General features: G+C 35.4%; 2 long non-coding RNA genes across 2 annotated transcripts; both read left to right on the plus strand.

The window, feature by feature from the left end:
* The first annotated feature begins 1,063 nt into the window (after nt 1-1,063).
* Nucleotides 1,064-1,712, plus strand: LOC126291852 (uncharacterized). The gene is made up of 4 exons (XR_007551897.1): nt 1,064-1,159; nt 1,267-1,390; nt 1,501-1,544; nt 1,651-1,712. It is a non-coding gene; the product is annotated as an uncharacterized LOC126291852 (long non-coding RNA).
* A 4,069-nt stretch (nt 1,713-5,781) lies between these two features.
* Nucleotides 5,782-6,204, plus strand: LOC126291851 (uncharacterized). Its single transcript, XR_007551896.1, has 3 exons — nt 5,782-5,858; nt 5,968-6,011; nt 6,118-6,204. It is a non-coding gene; the product is annotated as an uncharacterized LOC126291851 (long non-coding RNA).
* The last annotated feature ends 752 nt before the right edge of the window (nt 6,205-6,956 follow it).

Here is a 6,956-nt window from a genome sequence, read left to right on the forward strand (position 1 = left end):
CAAAGCATTTTTTCTGTTTTTTACTTTTATAATTTTGGTTTTTCGTGTTTATTTTAAAACGACCTATTTCATGTGTAATATGTAGTAACAGGCTTTTTCCCCACAGCAGGGCAATTTGAGTGTGTAGTTGCAACATTACGCTCCCATTGAGTACATTTTTGGGGTAAGGGAGATCTGTTGCACCACAGGCCAGTGAGGCAGCTGTGGAGCACAATACGTTTTCTTTCTTAGGTAAGCATTTTTTTCTGTTTTTTACTTTTATAATTATGGTTTTTCATGTTTATTTTAAAATGAGCTATTTCATGTTTGAAATGTACTAACAGGTTTTTTCCTCACAGCAGGGCAATTTGAGTGTGTACTTGCAACATTACGCTCCCATTGAGTACATTTTTGGGGAAAGGGAGCTCTGTTGCACCACAGGCCAGTGAGGCAGCTATGGAGCACAATACGTTTTCTATCTTAAGAAAGCATTTTCTTCTGTTTTTTACATTTGGAATTTTGTTTTTTTGTGTTTATTTTATAATGACCTATTTCATGTTTGAAATGTAGTAACATATTTTTTCCTCACAGCAGGTCAATTTGAGTTTGTGGTTGCAACATTACACTCCCATTGAGAACATTTTTGGAAAAAGGGTCATCTGTTGCACCACAGGCCCGTGAGGCACCTGCGGAATATGTTACATTTTTTTTCGTAGGTAAGCATTTTTTTCTGTTTTTTACTTTCATAATTTGGTTTTTCATGTTGATTTTAAAATGACCTATTTCATGTTTGAAATGTACTAACAGGTTTTTTCCTCACAGCAGGGCAATTTGAGTGTATGGTTGCAACATTACGCTCCCATTGAGTACATTTTTGGAGAAAGGAACATCTGTTGCACAACAAGCCAGTGAGGCAGCTGCGGAGCACAATACGTTTTCTTTCTTAAGAAAGCATTTTCTTCTGTTTTTTACATTTGGAATTTTGTTTTTTTTGTGTTTATTTTAAAATGACCTACTTCATGTTTGAAATGTAGTAATGTATTTTTTCCTCACAGCAGGTCAATTTGAGTTTGTGGTTGCAACATTACGCTCCCATTGAGTACATTTTTGGAGAAAGGTACATCTGTTGCACCACAGGCCAATTAGGTTGCTGCGGAGCACAATACATTTTCTTTCTTAGGTAAGCATTTTTTTCTGTTTTTAACTTTTGGAATTTTGGTTTTTCGTATCTATTTTAAAATGACCTATTTCATGTTTGAAATGCATTACCAGGTTTTTTCCTCACAGCAGGGCAATTTTAGTGTGTAGTTGCAACATTACGCCCCCATTGAGTACATTTGTGGAGGAAGGGACATCTGTTGCACAACAGGCCAGTGAGTAGCTGCGGAGCACAATACATTTTCTTTCTTAGGTAAGCATTTTTTTTTTTTGTTTTTTACTTTTATAATTTTGGTTTTTCATGTTTGTTTTGTAATGAGCTATTTCATGTGTAAAATGTACTATCTGGTTTTCTCCTCACAGCAAGCATGAGGCTGATGCGGAGCACAATACGTTTTCTTTCTTTGGTAAGCATTTTTTTCTGTTTTTTACTTTTATTATTTTGGATTTCGTGTTTATTTTAAAATGACCTACTTCATGTTTGAAATGTACTGACAGGTTTTTTCCTTACAGCAGATCAATTTGAGTTTGTGGTTGCAACGTTACGCTCCCATTGAGTACATTTTTGGAAAAAGGAATATCTGTTGTACCACAAGCCACTGAGAGCACCTGCAGAGTATGTTACGTTTTCTTTCTTAGGTAAGCATTCTCTTCTTTTTTTTAACTTTTGGAATTTTGGTTTTTCGTGTTTATTTTAAAATGACCTGTTTCATGTTTGAAATGTAACAGGTTTTTCCCCCACAGCAGGGCAGTTGGAGTGTGTGGTTGCAACATTATGCTCCCATTGAGTACATTTTTGGAGAAAGATACATCTGTTTCACCACAGGCCAATGAGGTTGCTGCGGAGCACAATACGTTTTCTTTCTTAGGTAAGCATTTTTTTCTGTTTTTTATTTTTATAATTTTGGTTTTTCATGTTTAATTTAAATTGACCTATATCATGTTTGAGATGTACTAACAGGTTTTTTCCTCACAGCAGCTCAATTTCAGTGTGTTTTTGCAACATTACACTCCCATTGAGTAAATTGTTGGAGAAAGGGACATCTGTTGGACAACAGGCAAGTGAAACAGCTGCGGAGCATAATACGTTTTGTTTTTTAGGTAAGCATTTTTTTGTTTTTTACTTTTATCATTTTTTTTGCATGTTTATTTTAAAATGAGCTATTTCATGTTTGAAATGTACTAACAGGTTTTTTCCTCACAGCAGGTCAATTTGAGTTTGTGGTTGCAACATTACGCTCCCATTGAGTACATTTTTGGAGAAAGGGACTTCTGTTGCACCACAGGCCATGAGGCTGCTGTGGAGCACAATACGTTTTCTTTCTTTGGTAAGCATTTTTTTCTATTTCTTACTTTCATAATTTTGGTTTTTTTCTTGTTTATTTTAAAATGAACTATTTCATGTTTGATATGTACTAACAGGTTTTTTCCTCACAGACGGACAATTTGAGTGTGTGGTTGCAACATTACGCTCCCATTGAGTACATTTTTGGAGAAAGATACATCTGTTGCACCACAGGCCATGAGGCTGCTGCGGTGCACATTACGTTTTCTTTCTTAGGTAAGCATTTTTTTCTGTATTTTACTCTTATAATTTAGGTTTTTCGTGATATTTTAAAATGACATATTTCACGTTTGAAATGTACTAACAGGTTTTTTCCTCACAGCAGGTCTATTTGAGTTTGTGGTTGCAACATTACGGTCCATTGAGTACATTTTTGGAAAAAGGGACATGCGTTGCACCACAGTCCAGTGAGACAGCTGCGGAGCACAATACATTTTATTTCTTAGGTAAGCATTTTTTTCCGTTTTCTACTTTTATAATTTTGGTTTTTCATGTTTATTTTAAAATGAGCTATTTCTTGTGTGAAATGTACTAACAGGTTTTTTCCTCACAGCAGGTCAATTTGAGTGTGTGGTTGCAACATTCCGCCCCCATTGAGTACATTTTTGGGGGAAGGGACATCTGTTGCACAACAGGCCAGTGAGCAGCTGCGGAGCACAATACATTTTCTTTCTTAGGTAAGCATTTTTTTTTTTGTTTTTTACTTTTATAATTTTGGTTTTTCATATTTGTTTTGTAATGAGCTATTTCATGTGTAAATTGTACTAACTGGTTTTCTCCTCACAGCAAGCATGAGGCTGATGCGGAGCACAATAAGTTTTCTTTCTTTGGTAAGCATTTTTTTTTGTTTTTTACTTTTATATTTTTGGTTTTTCGTGTTTATTTTAAAATGACCTATTTCATGTTTGAAATGTACTAACAGGTTTTTTCCTTACAGCAGATCAATTTGAGTTTGTGGTTGCAACATTACGCTCCCATTGAGTACATTTTTGGAAAAAGGGACATCTGTTGCACCACATGCCAGTGAGGCACCTGCAGAGTATGTTACGTTTTCTTTCTTAGGCAAGCATTTTTTTCTTTTTTTAACTTTTGGAATTTTGGTTTTTCGTGTTTATTTTAAAATGAAATGTTTCATGTTTGAAATGTAACAGTTTTTTCCCCCACAGCATGGCAGTTGGAGTGTGTGGTTGCAACATTACGCTCCCATTGAGTACATTTTTGGAGAAAGATACATCTGTTGCACCACAGGCCATGAGGCTGCTGCGGAGCACAATACGTTTTCTTTCTTAGGTATGCATTTTTTTTCTGTTTTTTACTTTTAAAATTTAGGTTTTTCGTGATATTTTAAAATGACCTATTTCATGTTTGAAATGTACTAACAGTTTTTCTCCTCACAGCAGGTCAATTTCAGTGTGTGGTTGCAACATTATGCTCCCATTGAGTACATTTTTGGAAAAGGGACATCTGTTGCACCACAGGCCAGTGAGGCACCTGCGGAGTATGTTATGTTTTCTCTCTTAGGTAAGCATTTTTTTCTGTTTTTAACTTTTGGAATTTTGGTTTTCCTTGATTATTATAAAACGACCTATTTCATGTTTGAAATATACTAACAGGTTTTTTCCCCACAGCAGAGCAATTTGAGTGTGTGGTTGCAACATTACGCTCCAATTGAGTACATTTTTGGAGAAAGGGACATCTGTTGCACAACAGGCCAGTGAGGCAGCTGCGCAGCACAATACGTTTTCTTTTGTAGGAAAGCATTTTTTTCTGTTTTTTACTTTTATTATTTTGGTTTTTCGTGTTTACTTTAAAATGACCTATTTCATGTTTGTAATGTACTAATAGGTTTTTTCCCCCACAGCAGGGCAATTTGAGTGTGCGATTCCAACTTTACGCTCCCATTGAGTACATTTTTGGAGAAAGATACATCTGTTGCACCACAGGCCAATGAGGCTGCTGCGGAGCACAATACGTTTTCTTTCTTACGTAAGCATTTTTTTCTGTTTTTTATTTTTATAATTTTGGTTTTTCATGTTTATTTTAAATTGACCTATATCATGTTTGAGATGTACTAAAAGGTTTTTTCCTCACAGCAGCTCAATTTGAGTGTGTTTTTCCAACATTACGCTCCCATTGAGTAAATTGTTGGAGAAAGGGACATCTGTTGGACAACATGCCAGTGTGGCAGCTGTGAAGCATGATACGTTTTCTTTCTTAGGTAAGCATTTTTCTCGGTTTTTCAATTTTATAATTTTGGTTTTTCGTGTTTACTTTAAAATGACCTATTTCATGTTTGAAATGTGCTAACAGGTTTTTTCCTCACAGACGGGCAATTTGAGTGTGTGGTTGCAACATTACGCTCCCATTGATTACATTTTTGGAGAAAGATACATCTGTTGCACCACCGGCCAATGAAGCTGCTGCGGAGCACAATACGTTTTCTTTCTTAGGTAAGCATTTTTTTCTATTTCTTACTTTCATAATTTTGGTTTTTCTTGTTTATTTTAAAATGAACTATTTCATGTTTGATATGTACTAACAGGTTTTTTCCTCACAGACGGGAAATTTGAGTTTGTGGTTGCAACATTACGCTCCCATTGACTACATTTTTGGAGAAAGATACATCTGTTGCACCACAGGCCATGAGGCTGCTGCGGAGCACAATACGTTTTCTTTCTTAGGTAAGCATTTTTTTTCTGTATTTTACTTTTATAATTTAGGTTTTTCGTGATATTTTAAAATGACATATTTCACGTTTGAAATGTACTAACAGGTTTTTTCCTCACAGCAGGTCTATTTGAGTTTGTGGTTGCAACATTATGGTCCCATTGAGTACATTTTTGGAAAAAGGGACATGTGTTGCACCACAGGCCAGTGAGACAGCTGCGGAGCACAATACATTTTGTTTCTTAGGTAAGCACTTTTTTCTGTTTTCTACTTTTATAATTTTGGTTTTTCATGTTTATTTTAAAATGAGCTATTTCTTGTGTGAAATGTACTAACAGGTTTTTTCCTCACAGCAGGTCAATTTGAGTTTGTGGTTGCAACATTACGCTCCCATTGAGTACATTTTTGGAGAAAGGTACATCTGTTGCACCACAGGCCAATTAGGTTGCTGCGGAGCACAATACATTTTCTTTCTTAGGTAAGCATTTTTTTCTGTTTTTAACTTTTGGAATTTTGGTTTTTCGTATCTATTTTAAAATGACCTATTTCATGTTTGAAATGCATTACCAGGTTTTTTCCTCACAGCAGGGCAATTTTAGTGTGTAGTTGCAACATTACGCCCCCATTGAGTACATTTGTGGAGGAAGGGACATCTGTTGCACAACAGGCCAGTGAGTAGCTGCGGAGCACAATACATTTTCTTTCTTAGGTAAGCATTTTTTTTTTTGTTTTTTACTTTTATAATTTTGGTTTTTCATGTTTGTTTTGTAATGAGCTATTTCATGTGTAAAATGTACTATCTGGTTTTCTCCTCACAGCAAGCATGAGGCTGATGCGGAGCACAATACGTTTTCTTTCTTTGGTAAGCATTTTTTTCTGTTTTTTACTTTTATTATTTTGGATTTCGTGTTTATTTTAAAATGACCTACTTCATGTTTGAAATGTACTAACAGGTTTTTTCCTTACAGCAGATCAATTTGAGTTTGTGGTTGCAACGTTACGCTCCCATTGAGTACATTTTTGGAAAAAGGAATATCTGTTGTACCACAAGCCACTGAGAGCACCTGCAGAGTATGTTACGTTTTCTTTCTTAGGTAAGCATTCTCTTCTTTTTTTTAACTTTTGGAATTTTGGTTTTTCGTGTTTATTTTAAAATGACCTGTTTCATGTTTGAAATGTAACAGGTTTTTCCCCCACAGCAGGGCAGTTGGAGTGTGTGGTTGCAACATTATGCTCCCATTGAGTACATTTTTGGAGAAAGATACATCTGTTTCACCACAGGCCAATGAGGTTGCTGCGGAGCACAATACGTTTTCTTTCTTAGGTAAGCATTTTTTTCTGTTTTTTATTTTTATAATTTTGGTTTTTCATGTTTAATTTAAATTGACCTATATCATGTTTGAGATGTACTAACAGGTTTTTTCCTCACAGCAGCTCAATTTCAGTGTGTTTTTGCAACATTACGCTCCCATTGAGTAAATTGTTGGAGAAAGGGACATCTGTTGGACAACAGGCAAGTGAGACAGCTGCGGAGCATAATACGTTTTGTTTTTTAGGTAAGCATTTTTTTGTTTTTTACTTTTATCATTTTTTTTGCATGTTTATTTTAAAATGAGCTATTTCATGTTTGAAATGTACTAACAGGTTTTTTCCTCACAGCAGGTCAATTTGAGTTTGTGGTTGCAACATTACGCTAGGATTGAGTACATTTTTGGAAAAAGGAATATCTGTTGCACCACAGGCCAGTGAGGCACCTGCGGAATATGTTACGTTTTCTTTCTTAGGTAAGCATTTTTTTCTGTTTTTA

The sequence above is a fragment of the Schistocerca gregaria genome, chromosome 9 (assembly GCF_023897955.1).
Source record: "Schistocerca gregaria isolate iqSchGreg1 chromosome 9, iqSchGreg1.2, whole genome shotgun sequence".
NCBI classification, from domain to species: domain Eukaryota; kingdom Metazoa; phylum Arthropoda; class Insecta; order Orthoptera; family Acrididae; genus Schistocerca; species Schistocerca gregaria.